This window comes from Sapajus apella, unplaced genomic scaffold (genome assembly GCF_009761245.1).
Source record: "Sapajus apella isolate SASKATOON/1434 unplaced genomic scaffold, GSC_monkey_1.0 scaffold28, whole genome shotgun sequence".
Taxonomy (NCBI): domain Eukaryota; kingdom Metazoa; phylum Chordata; class Mammalia; order Primates; family Cebidae; genus Sapajus; species Sapajus apella.
In genome coordinates, this window is record NW_022436968.1 from 13,316,217 (window position 1) to 13,330,028 (window position 13,812).

Below are 13,812 nucleotides of genomic sequence, written 5' to 3' on the forward strand. Positions count from 1 at the left end.
ATAGAAATTTTCCTTCAAAAAAACAAAAAGAGAGAAAACCAGAATAGGCACATTTGAGGGCTTATAATGGATGAAGCAATAGGAAGTTACTGTTTAACTGGTACAGAGTTTCTGTTGTGGAAATGGATGGTGGTGACATTTATACAAACTTGTGGATGTACTTAATGCCACTGAGTTATATACTTAAAAACAGTTAAAATTGTAAATTGTATTATGTGTTTATTTTACTACCATAAAAAGATACCAGTTAAAATAAAAACAAAATTATAAACTACCTAAGAGTAAATCTAAGAAAAGATGAAAAAATTATCAAATCAGTTGAAGATTTATAAATAATAGCTGTATAGAAAGATATACCATATCCATGATTAGAGAGAGTCAGTGCTATAAAAATGTCAGTTATTCACAAATTAATCTGAAGATTCAATGTAAATCCAATTAAAACTAAAACAAGATTTTTTGTTGTTTGTTTTGTTTTTCTTGTGAAACTAGACAAGTTGATTCTGAAACATAAATAGGAAAGTAAACGGTCAAGAACAGCCAAAGCTCAAACTGAAGAGGACATAGAAGACTGAAGCTAGACATTATGATTTATTATTATGCCATAGCAATTCAGACTGTAGGGCTCAAACAAGGATGGATATCATGCTAATAGCTAGTGGGATGTCATTGGTATGATGACTATTGATACAGCTCACTCCCTTACTTCATCTCCTACAGGTCTCATCTCAAATGCCATCTTAGTAGTGAGCAGTAAGTAATATGTAAAATAAGAATGTCTGCTCCTCCCACCCACACTACTGTCCTTATTCCCCTTGTCCATTTTAGTTTCTCTATAGCAATTTAAAACCCTTGAAAATACTCTGTATTTTACTTCTATATCTCTTTATCATATCTTACTATAGTATAAACTATACAAGGGCAGGAATTTCTTGTTGTTATTCACTACTGTGTCCTCAGAGTTTGGAACACTACCTGACAAATACAAGTATTCATTTTTTTTAAGTAAACAAATACAACAGTTTAGAATACACAGAAACAGACCCACTCATATAAGGATGTCAACTATATGGCCAAAATTGCATTACAAGTCAGAGGGGAAAGGATGAATTATTCAAGAAAGTCACTTTTTTCTTTACCCAGTTTTCAGCTTCTCTTTATTTCTAAATTTGCCTAATATTGAAAGAACTCAATTTCTACAAATAAGATTTATTTTACTCTCTCACCCTATAGATTGTTCCCCTAGTATCAAAAAGACAAAAAGTTGCAGGACAAAGTGAGACAATTAGCTATTCATATAGATTTTTTAAAAAACTATTCTTTACATCATACCTGGAAATTGATTTCAAATTGATTAAACACTTAGAGGTGAAAATGAAAATTTTTGAAATAGAAAAAAAGAATTTTTCAAACTTCCAGATAGGGAAGAACTTCTTAAGCAAGGCAAAAAAATACAGAAAATAAAGAAACTGAGGGATAATAATGTAATTTGGATGTCTGTTCCCGCTAAATCTTATGTTTGAAATGTGTTTCTCAATGTTGGGGATGGGGCCTGTTGGGAAGTAACTGAATCGGGGGTGGTTTAATACCCTTGGTGCTCCATGAGTTTTCACTCAGTGAGATCACATGATATCTGGTTGTTTAAAAGTCTAGGACCTCCTCTAACCTCACTCTCTTGCTCCCGCTCTCACCATATGACATGCTGCCTCCACTTTTGCCTTCTGCCATGACTGTGAATTTCCTGAGGCCTCACCAGAAGCAGATGCCAGCACCATGCTTCCCATAAAGCCTGCAGAACTATGAGCCAATTAAATCTCTCTTCTTTATAAATTACTCAGTTTCAAGTATTCTGTATAGCAATGTAAGAATGGTCTAATACAGATAATTTTTACTACATTAAAAAGAAGAGCATCTATTTATTATGTGTACCATTATAAAAAAAGGAAAAATACAAGTTACAAACTGGCAAAAGTATTTATAGGAACATAACCAATGGAGGATTAGAAACCAGAATATTTAAAGAAAACCTATAAGTCAATAGGAAAAGATGAATAATGTAGTAGGAAAGTGGGCAAAAAACGTAAATAAGTAATTGTTAGAAATCAAAGATATGCAAATTTGAACCACAGTGAAATACCAATTTTTTACTCTTCTGTTTGGCCACAATTTTTTAAAGTTGGAAAATTTCACATCTTGGCTGGGTTGGAGCAATAGAGCTCTTATCCATTGCTTGTGGGTGGGTAATTGGTAAAACTACTTTGGAAAAAAATACCCTCTGGCTCAGCAAATTTATTCTTAGGTATTCAGCTTAGAAAACCTGTTACACGTGTACATCTGGAGTCAAGTCCAAGAATGTTAGAGAAGTGTTACCCAGAACAACAAAATACTAGAAACAACTCAAATACACATTAACTACAGGATGGATAAATGAATGTTACTAGTCATACAGTAGAAAACTACATAACAGTGCAAAAGGATGACTCATACAGCATTTGTCAACATGAAAGAAACTGGAAACATAATACTGAGTGAAGGAAGCAAATCACAAAAGACAGCATATGAATCTACTTATATAAAGTTCAAATCTAGGCAAATTTAAAGTCATTTCTTTAGAGATTTATAAAGTGATCAAGAAAAGCAATGACCTGTTAAAAGAGAAACTGAATAAAGGGACACAACAGTTGGTATAGTTGTTTCCCCTAGCTGAGAAAAAGTAGTACGGCCATCAAGACAAACTTTTATGTACATATTTTGCCAAAAGCAGACATTCTTGTCATTTGGGGATTTTTTAAAAAAGAAAAGGAAAAATAAAAATCTTAAATTATCTTTCCTTGGCAAAATTTTTTCATGATGTTATTATTAATCAAATAAACAACAACAAAAGACATAAATTATATGTGGTTTAATTTCTGAGTTGTTTTGTGAGACGTCTTTCACAATGTGGCATATACACCACATTCTTCACAATTAAATTTCCCAAACAGTATAGAAGTTACTGTTCCTTCCTGGTGGAGGGGCTCAATTAACTCCTGGTCCTGGTGTTCAGAGTCTAAAATGACTTTGCTACCCCTCAAAGTTGTAATTGTGTCACAATTGCCTATAAAGGAAATTTATGTAATCATGTCTGGCTAGCAGGAAATTCAGCAGATAAGTGGTCAGACCATTACATAGCAGCCTTAATGGACCAGCAGCTCAGTCTGTCTCCGCCTGTCCCAAATCCCCATTTTGCTCTACAGAGTCTGGATTTTGTCATAGGATGATTTTAATATCATCATCATAGTTTAGTTATTCTTAAGTATTAGAAATGTTAAAATAATCAGTTAAAACACCTTAGCCAGGACATAAAAAGTTTTATAAAACTTGACATGTGAATTTAAAAACTTTTGTTGGCTAAAAGGTGCTAAATAACTGGAGCAAAGAACTTTCAAAACTTTCAAACAGCAGCAACAACCAAAAGCACTTTGAAAAAATGTGTTAGAAATAATAAATCTGTAACCACGGAACAAATTTATGGTCACTATGCCCTGTAGAAGGGTATGTTGTTCACCCTTACTTTATTTGAAAAGGGAAAATTTTCAGTCCACAAATGCATTAGAGTCACTGTCAAAGCTTCATAAAACACAGGGAGAACAATTTTCATATCTTTAAGCCATATAAAATTTCACTGGGTAGTTTCTATTGAGATGCACGTTAATGCAAACATAAATCATACTACATTCTACTATATCATCCCCCAGGTTAAAAATCTATCTCAGTATGCACTTATTATATATAGGCTTGGGGAATTACAATTCTTATTTTGGATGTTTTGTTTATTATTATACTTTAAGTTCTGGGGTACATGTGCAGATCGTGCAGGATTGTTACATTGGTATACAAATGCCATGGTGGTCTGCCGCATCCATCCCTCAGTCATCTACATTAGGTATTGGGGAGGGATAACATTAGGAGAAATACCTAATGGACAGGAGACTTTTAAAAGGCTTTTGGAAAAAGAGTATTTTACAATGGAGTGAACTCTTAAAGTGATAATGCTGGGCAAGGTGGCTTATCTGTAATCCCAGCACTTTGGGAGGTCGGGTGGATCACCTGTGGTCAAAAGTTCAAGACCCGCCTGGCCAACATGGTAAAACCCCAACTCTACTAAAAATACAAAAAGTTAGCCAGGTGTGGTGGCATGTGCCTATAATTCCAGCTACTCAGGAAGCTGAGGCAGGAGAATTAGTTAAACCCAGGAAGCGGAGGTTGCAGTGAGCCGAGGTTGTGCCATTGCACTCTAGCCTGAGCAACAAGAGTGAGACTCTGTCTCAAAACACACAGACACACACACACACACACACACACGATACTAAATTCTGTATGCGAGTTTTAAATTATCTGATTTTCCTTTGGGAACTTTTTTTCTTTTTACCTCTTACCTCTGCAATCCTCTGCCCTACTCACAGACCAGCATTCTGGAGAGATAAGAGTTTTGAAACAGTTAAAAGAAATTGATTAGAGAGCAAGTGTGTAGTTTTTACATAAGCATTCATTGGCCAATTAACATGCCTTCTACCCACTCACTAAACAATCTTGGGCATGTTAATTCTCCATCGTGAGTCTCTCTGGTTCTTTAAAAAATGAGAATAACAACACTGACTTGTTTTGAAGAGGAAACAGCTAACATAGCCATAAAGATTATAGTTCATCTGCGAGCCTGTGGAAAGCTAATCTCTATTATCAGTCAGTATGCAATATTCACCTGGTTGCTTCCTTTGGGGAAAACTTATGGAAACAAAATAGTACCTATTAAGAAATACAGGTTTTTCCCTTTCACAGTTGCCAAGGTTTGTTTATTTGGGGGGTTGTTCGTTATACTTTTTTTCCCCTTTTCTAATTGTTTAAGGTCGGAAATAAGATCATTATCCTCCTCGTAGGTATCTGCTGGGCAGAGGACTCTTGAAGGTCAAGATTTTTGCATGATTCATCAAAGGAAATAATGAGGCAGTAAGTAAATTTAAAGTCCAGACTCAGATTCTTTTGGAAAACAAATGGGTACTGAATTCTTTTTTTAAAAATCAGTTAAAAGATAATATTTTTGGAAAAGTATTACTAACTTTAAGGTTGGACACTTTTTAAAGGCATCATTACAAATTTATACAAATATATCAAAAATTATTATTACAAATATCATATCCAGTTTTGATAAAAATAAGTCATAAAATGAGAATGTTTCCCTTTCCCTACAGGTTTGACTGATCATGGTAATTAATTTTAACATCTGTTAAGATCACTTGCTTAGTAAAATAATAAATTATCAAATAGCAGGGCCATAAAAGAAAAGTGACAATTGCGTGTACATTGTGCACCATATGGCCCAATTCAGTACCAATATAGGCAACACCACAGGCTTGGTAAACAATAGACATAATATGGCCTGTTTTAACAAGAGTAGATTTCTATCGAGCAGTGAAATACAGTCATATGATAAATTTTGTCCTCACAAAGATTACGCTAATATCATTAGCTATTTATTGAAAAGGAAAGAAATCTTTTCAAATTAAACTCATGATGGATTTTAATCACTTGGCTAATGTTAGTACATGATTATGCCTCAAGTCATTACGATAATGATCACTATTAGCAAGAGTCTGTTTTCACAATGTTTCTAATGCTTAAAATTAATACGGAAGTCAAGAGTCATTAAATCATTTCACCTGCAGCAGAATTTAAAAGACGCACATATTTCACATAGCTGCAATTTAAAAACAAAACCTTTGAAGGCAGTGGAAAAATACACAAGAAAATCAAGCTATTAACTATAGTGCCACCAAGCGACCAACGTCAAAATTCCACATATAATCAAAAGGGCAAATACACTAAGGAAAATAGTTACATGCAGAAAGAGACCACAGCAAGAACCTCAGACGTATGCTGATTATGGACCTCAATGAATCTCAGAACTCTAAGAGGTCAACTTTTAACTATTAGAATTGACTATGTTCATCTGGGAAACTTCAGGAGTCATCAGTGGATTGCCAGAGAGCTTGCAAGTTGCTGAGTTTGAAAGCCAGATGGAGATAAGTCCTTTAAAACAGTAGCTACATTTTCAAATGTAAGAAAACAATGTACGTTTGAGTGATATAAAAGGGGTGACCATTCCACACGACACGGTGCGGTCTTCAAACACAAAGAATAAAGTGTGAACAAAAGAGAAAATTATAATAGAAAACATTTAATCATATTCCCCAGAATCACATCTAGAAAAGATTGAACATAGTCAATTCTAATAGTTAATAGTGAATAGAATGTTGGAATCAGACTAGATGATTTCTAACATCACTTACCAGGCCAGAAACTCTATGGCAAAGATCATTCAAGTCATGTGGCTCCAAAAATTTTATGTGAAACATGCACATATGTGCTGTACCAGATGACATTGTACTCTAATAGTTGAGTTGATAACACATCTCAATTGAAGTAAAACACTAACAAAAAGTAGAAAAAAATTTTAATCTTATAAATCCAGACAAAAATAGTTTGGAAATAATGTTTGAATCATTATCTTACCAGTAATGTTTGAATCATTTATTTGTTCATTTATTCATCAAGTATATCTTGAGTTCTAACTATGTGCCAGGCATATGGGCTAAGTTCTAGGGATAACAACATACCATAGGAACTATTTTCCAAGATGGGAAGGTTTCATTAATGAAAAGAACTCAGAACTAATCACATGAGGCTAAAGAAATATTGGTTGAAAAAGAATGAGAAGATAGACTGGTTTGCAAGGTATATGTAGATTCATTATAGTCTATGGAGGAAAATATCTGACCCCACCCTTATGAGCTGTCCCTGGTAATGCTGTTTTCATACTTAGGTCAAGCATCATAAAACTGACAACCAACCAACCAACAAAAATGACTAAGGGAGTGACAAGTATGAATGACTAATGGGAGAAACTTAGGAGCTAAATATAAACCATTTTACTGTATAGATTGACCAAACCAGGTCTAAATATTTTTAGAGGGGTTGATACTGTTTTCCAGTGCACAAGGAGATAACCATGGGAGTGAGCAGTAAGATAGAGTTTGGAAGAGGAAACTTCAGATAATTTCAGAAAAAATACTTCCTGTCAGAGAAAATCATCCCATTGATACAATCACTAAAGAGAAATGTTAGAAATTCCATTTGTCGATAGGCTGGGAGCCCACTAACTGAAGCTCTGGGGCATGTGTTATTCTTATCCCAGGAGTAGAATGGGCTGTTGGTGCCTCTCAGTCTCTGATTTACACTCTGCAAATGCTCAGGGCAGGAGTGGAAAATCATCAAGGAAAAGCAAATGCATTCTCTGTGGAATATGGAAATGGATTATGGCATGTTTCAAAGTTACAAACTATTCAATTAAGTCATTTCCCCCTTCACTTGTTGCTTCCCTCCTATTGGTTTCAATCAAGGAGCTAAACAGGCCCAACAGTCTACTTTCTTGAGGAGAGAACTGGAGCCCAGTCCTTATGCCACCAACTAAAAATAATATGAGAAATGTTGTTGTTATTGTTGTTTTTCTACAGAATGTCCACACTTGCCAGGCAAACAGCTCAGATTTCTTGTTCTCTTTCTCCTGTCCTGAAATAAACAAACATGCAAAAATGTCACCTGGGCAAGGTGAGTTAGTCCAAGAGTGTTCAGTGTGTCTTATTGCTGCTGACTTGTCTACACCCTCACAGTCCATTACAAGGACCTCTGGGAAATAAGAACATGTCCTGATTTTGTTGTACAGGTGCAACACTCAGTCAGCTCATACTTGGCTCTAGTCTGACCATGCCAGAGAGGGCCAGACATTAATTGTCTTCTGTTGTATTTTTAAAGAGCAGGAAACAAGAAACAACTACCTTTTGGGTTCTGTGACTAGGCACCTCTGCTCAGCTTCTATCCCCAGCTTGGGGGTTGGAGCTCAGTGGTGTTCTTCTCATAACTTCTGCCTAGTGATTTGGACCTTATCTCTTTGAGTTAACTATACGACTTCTGACTGTTTTCATTTATATATTTTCATTTCAAAAAGGCAAATATAGGAATGAAAATAGTTGCCATATTTCTAGACTGACAACTGGCTGCACCTTTGTTTCCTGATATAGTTTTCTCCCTCTCTTAGATCTGTGCTATGAAACTGATGTTGATTCATAAATCTTTGTAGTAACCTTTGATTTGATCGTGAGGAAATCTTTAAAAATTGATTAAATCTTTCAGGATGCATCTTCTCAGCTTTGCTAGTACAGAAACTTTTTCATTTCCAGACCTGTGCCTGTTTGTCATGTAAAAACAAATTATTTTTTGTCATTCCAGATATAATTGAGCAATTACAATAACAGTCATATCTCTGCTAACATAATAGATTATAGTTTAAGTTGTCCTTTAAGCTATAAGTTATTAGTAGTCACTTTTATAGGTAGTTTTTTTTTTAAGACTTGTGTCTTTTTGAGTATGTGCAGAGAATCAAGGTAGTCGAATTTGTTTTATTTTAATACAAATGGTTAGAAATACAGGTTCTAGAATAATCATACAACTGATATATCCAATTAGTTTACCAAAGCATTATCCATCACAGCTTATTGTATGTACTCTATAATTTTCTTGCATAAGTAAATTATTGTTATTTCCTTTAAGTATAGCTGGCATTCACATTTTCCTCATCTTTAATTTAGAAATTTTTATAACAGACAGGTAAATAGATGGTCTTTCTTGATGAGTTATAATTAAAGTGTCAAACACTTACTTAATGTTAGGAAATAGATGGTCTTAAAATGCACCTATGCATATACCTCAAATGGACCCACGTGACTTCAGTAGCTGAAAGTAATTATAATAGAAAATTTCAATTCTGCCCTATGGAAGAGTATAAATACTGAAGCTCCAACACTTGTAAGAAATATGCCACGATTTGCAAAATTTTTTGATTTACAGAAGTATCCATTTATTTTCACACTTGTTTTCAGCTGTTTTGAGAGAATAGGCTGACATGGACAGTATCAGTTAGCATCATTACCTGAATTCTCCTTGGTAATTGGCTTTAATTGTCAGAGCATAAGGCTAGGGAGTGGAAGATATACTATACGACTTATCTGTTCATATATCTCCCTTCTTTCCACCTTTCCCCACCTTTAGTTTGTGAGGCGTACTTCCCAGTCACACGGGTTTTAGAATTCTATCTAACCAAGGAGTTTACACCCAAGGCATAGACCACATATCAGAAGTAATCCTAATCATTTGAAATGGTGTGGAACCAAAAAGAAGAATTCTAACTTTTGCATTATCATGCTATTATTTCTATAAAACAAATAATTCTTAGAAATCAAAATAATTCTTAGAAATTCTCAGGATTTGATGTTTATCAAATCATAAACATTAGATTCTAAACCTGAATCGTAGAATCTTAGGCACTTTTGGAATTGGGATTAAATTATGCACAGTTTTGTTAATAATAATGGGTTAGATCACATGAAAGTACCATTTTTTAGTTGACAAATAATTGTGTATTTTTATGTAGTGTGTAATGTGATGGTTTGATATATTTACACAGTATAGAAAGATTCAATCAAGCTAATTAACATATCCATCACCTGACATCATTTTTTTGTGGTGAGAACATTCAAAATCTATTTTTCTAGCGATTTTGAAATGTACATTATTATTGACTGTATTAGCCATCCTTGTTTTACTATGGAGAAATATCTGAGACTGGGTAATTTATAAAGAAAAGAGGTTTAATTGGGCTTATGGTTCTGCAGGCTGTACAGGAAGCATGGCAGCATCTGCTTCCGGCAAGGCAGAAGTAGGGAACTTTCTTTTTTTTTTTTTTTTTGAGACGGAGTTTCGCTCTTGTTACCCAGGCTGGAGTGCAAGAACTTTCAATCATAGCAGAAGGCAAAGGACGAGTGAGACATCTTACAAGGCTAGAGCAGGAGGAAGAGAGACAGGGGAGTGGTGCTACATACTTTTAAACAACCAGATCTTATGATAACTCACTATTACAAGAACATCACCAAGGAGATGGTGCTAGTCTACTCCTGAGAACTCCACCCCCTTGATCCAATCACCTCCCACCAGGCCCCACCACCAGCATTGGAGATTATAAGTGAACATGAGATTTGGGTGGGGACACAGATCCAAACCATATCATTAACCATGTTCAAAGTGCAGTGCAGTAGATCACTAAAGCTTATTCTTGCAATCTAAATAGAACTTTATAAAAACAATGATTAGATTCCACAAAGTGGCAATGCCTCAGCTGTATACATGCTATTAGGCCCAAAGGCATGATAGGGGAGTGTTAACCTGTTCTTCTTTCCTGAAACATTGAAATTACAGTTTTTGTAGGTTAAGATCAAATGTTGGCAACTTCATAAGGGTTAACTGCATAAAATCAAAGTATAATAATAAATTTTATTAAACAGAGCTATGTGCTAGGCATTCTATTAGATACATTGTTATATTAGAGTTTTACAAAAACAATATTTTAAATATTAAACTCTTGCAGGATTGATGTTGTTATTCCAATTTATAGAGGAGAAAGTGATGTAATTTGACAAAGTTGGCATGGTTATTAACTTCTGGTTTAAACTTATGCCTCTTTTTTTTTTTTTTTTTTTAAGGTGGTGAAATGAAGGAGTTGTTAGCAGAGGCTCATGCTGTGAACTTTTTTCCAAGAAACAATATGGGAACTTAACAGGAAACTGAAAGAAACCACAGACCCTTTTAAAGAAGCAGCAGGCTGCAGCCTACACCATGAGCTATGAAGATAACTGTAAGTCCCCAGAATGTTCAGGGGGAGAAATTGCCTCTAGGATATACACTCCCATTGGGGAACCTGGCAACCCAGGCCTCAGAGGAGGCCCTCAACCCTACCCAGCGCTGGAGCTGATTTAGTGAGCAATGGGGAGTATATGAGAAGGAGTGGTATTGGGACATGCTTTGTTTGCACTCCCAGATGCCAGTGGGGACAAAGGGAAGCCATTTCTGATCCTACCTCACAGTGGACCTCATGGAAGTTGTCCAGCTAACTCAGGTGGTGGTCACAGAGAGAAGCTCCCAACTGAGATTCGTGATATAATCTCAAGCTAACCCTTTGGCCGTGGGCATAAAGTGTGCTGTAGCCAAAGGTGCAGAAGCTGGATGCCCCTGCTTAGGGGGAAGACTAGGAGAGGCATGACCTGAAAGCTATGGTTTCTTTCTCAGAGGGGAAGGTTTATGGTCTAGGGCACTTTGGGGTTCTGAGCACAGGCTGCCTGGAACCTAGGTAGCTGCTGCTAGTGGAACACTATGGGTGTGAGACTTGCCTTGCTAAGTGCATGGAACCTGTGTCGGGCTTACTGCCACCTGCTACTCCCCACTACCTGTGTGGATTCTTCTGTGCAGCAGAGGTAGCTGTATTTCTCCCTGAAATACTGCCCCAGAAGCCAGAGAACTTCCCTCTGGTCCCCACTGGGGCTATTACTTGTGCCCACACATGGGGAGCCAGAGCATGGGCTTGCCTGACCCAGCCCCCACCTGGCTTTGCCCCTCCACCTGTCTGGTAGCTTAACACAAAGAACAGGGACTTTGGGGAGCTCTATGGCTCTGCCCATTGCCTGAGACACTAGAATATCTCCCCTGGGTAACATAAAGTAAGCACAAATTCCACTGCTGCCACCATAGTTGATGCTTTTTTGCAAGCGCCACCTCCTTGCTGAAGGCCAGCTGACACAATCCATTACAGCATCTCCTGGTAGAAAAATACAGCACCAAGAAATAAGAAAACTTATGAGTGACCTCAGCTATCACCATTGCCTGTAACATCCTGGCTAACCAGAAGGTTTTGAGTGTGCTCATGTGACCAGTTTATTACTCTACTACAATGGGCATTTGAGAAAGCAAACACAAGTAAGGATATTTATAACCAAGAAAATCTCTCAAAATATGTTATTCTGCTGCCACCTCCATCAGAGCTGGTGCTGGTACCTGCGGCTAGTCAGGTCACATCACTGGATCCCTTTCAGACATTCCCCAGTACCAGCCTGGAGTGTGGCAGCCCCACTGGGTTGCTAGACCCAGAGAAGCAGCAGGATTCATAGTAGTCTGGCCCTCAAGGACTCCTACTCCTAGAGGAAGGGGGAGTGCTCCACATCAAGAGAGCAGGAATTCTGATATTCCACGCAGAGAGGGACAAAAGAATCCAGATGGCAAACCTTAGGTCACAGAAATGTCTACCTGTGAGAAATGTCTTTCAAAAGAGCTACAGATGCAGCGTTGGGCTCAGTAGGGAAAGTCTGCTACTCTACCCCAATAGTCAGACAGCCCTGGTGTTCATAAAGGGTCTTGGAGAAGGGGACTTCTCTCCCTTGCCCACCACTGCAGACACAGCTAGGACTTCTCCCATGGGAGCTCAGTATGGGTGCACCTGTAGATAGCCTTTGTGGGACATTTCAGGGTTACTACATTCACACAGGAGGAGTGCCCTCTGTGTTCAGGCTTGCACAAGGGATAAAGTCACAATCCATCTCTACATGGAATATCAGAATTCCTACAAATGAAAAGAGATGCCTGTCTGATCTGAATACCTAGAACACTCAGTCAGAGGAGTGTGACTGGAAGAAGGTCACTTTTCTATTGGCCCTGTAGGGAACCTGGGGTGGCTCCCTCCCTTCTCCCTGAAAAGACCCCAGTGTGTTTCCCTTCAAGCTCCCCAGCCACCACTGTCAATGCCACGACCTCTGCCCACCATTAGATATTGCATTTACTAACTGGTTTAGCTACAGCTGGCTTTTACTCATGGACATCTTCTATTGGCCTGAAACCTGAACTGCTCAAAGCAATGAATAAAATACTGGGGAAAAAATAAATATAAAAGTATACCACTGGAGAATGAGATAAGCATCATGAAACCTCTGCCATTCTAACCCCACAGACAACAGTGAACTTAACTTACACACCCAGCACATTGTTAATACAACCAGTATCTGAGAAAGCCATCATACAAAGACAAGGAAATCATAGAGAGCCTTCATCACTGAAAGCACTCAGAGCCAAATTAGGTTACAATAAACTATAAACATTAAAGTTACATCCTTGAGGGGAAAAAAAGAAAAAAAACCACAGAGTTAAATAAAAAATAAATTCAAAAATGATAAGAAGAAATATTCTATTCAAATGAGAAGGAACTAAAAAACTAATACTGGCAATATGATAAAACAGATTTCTATAACACTCACAAAAGATCACACTAGTTCTCCAGCAATGGAGCCAAATCAAGATGAAATCTTTGAAATCCCAGATAAAAATCCAAAAGGTTGACTATTAAGCTACTCAAGGAGATACAAGAGAAAGGTAAAAACCAACATTAAATAAATTTTTTAAAAACTCAGAATGTGAATGAAAAAAATTTTTAGAAAATATTTTAAAGAAAAACCAATCAGAACTTCTGGAAATGAAAGACACATTTAAGGTATAAAAAATGCATTAAAAGTAACCCAATCACACAAAGATAAAGAAATAAAAGAAAGGAACAAAGTTTTTGTAAAATATGGGATTCTGTAAAATGGCTAAACCTAAGAATCATTAGTGCTCCTGAGGGAGAAGAAACAGCAAAAATTTAGAAAACCTTTTTGAGGGAATAAATGAGAAAAAAAATTCCTATCTTTTTTAGAGATTTAGACATTCAAATACAAAAAGCTCTAAGAACTCCTGGGAGATTCATTACAAAAAGGACATCACCAAGGCATATCATCATCAGCCTATGTAAGGTCAATGTGAAAGAAAGAATTCTAGGAGTGGTGCAACAAAAGCATCTGGTAAAGTATA

At 36.7% G+C, this 13,812-nt stretch overlaps 1 pseudogene; it reads right to left on the reverse strand.

Moving 5' to 3' along the window:
* Positions 1 to 10,223: 10,223 nt before the first annotated feature.
* Positions 10,224 to 10,333, reverse strand: LOC116561286 (annotated as a pseudogene).
* Between the last annotated feature and the right edge of the window lie 3,479 nt (positions 10,334 to 13,812).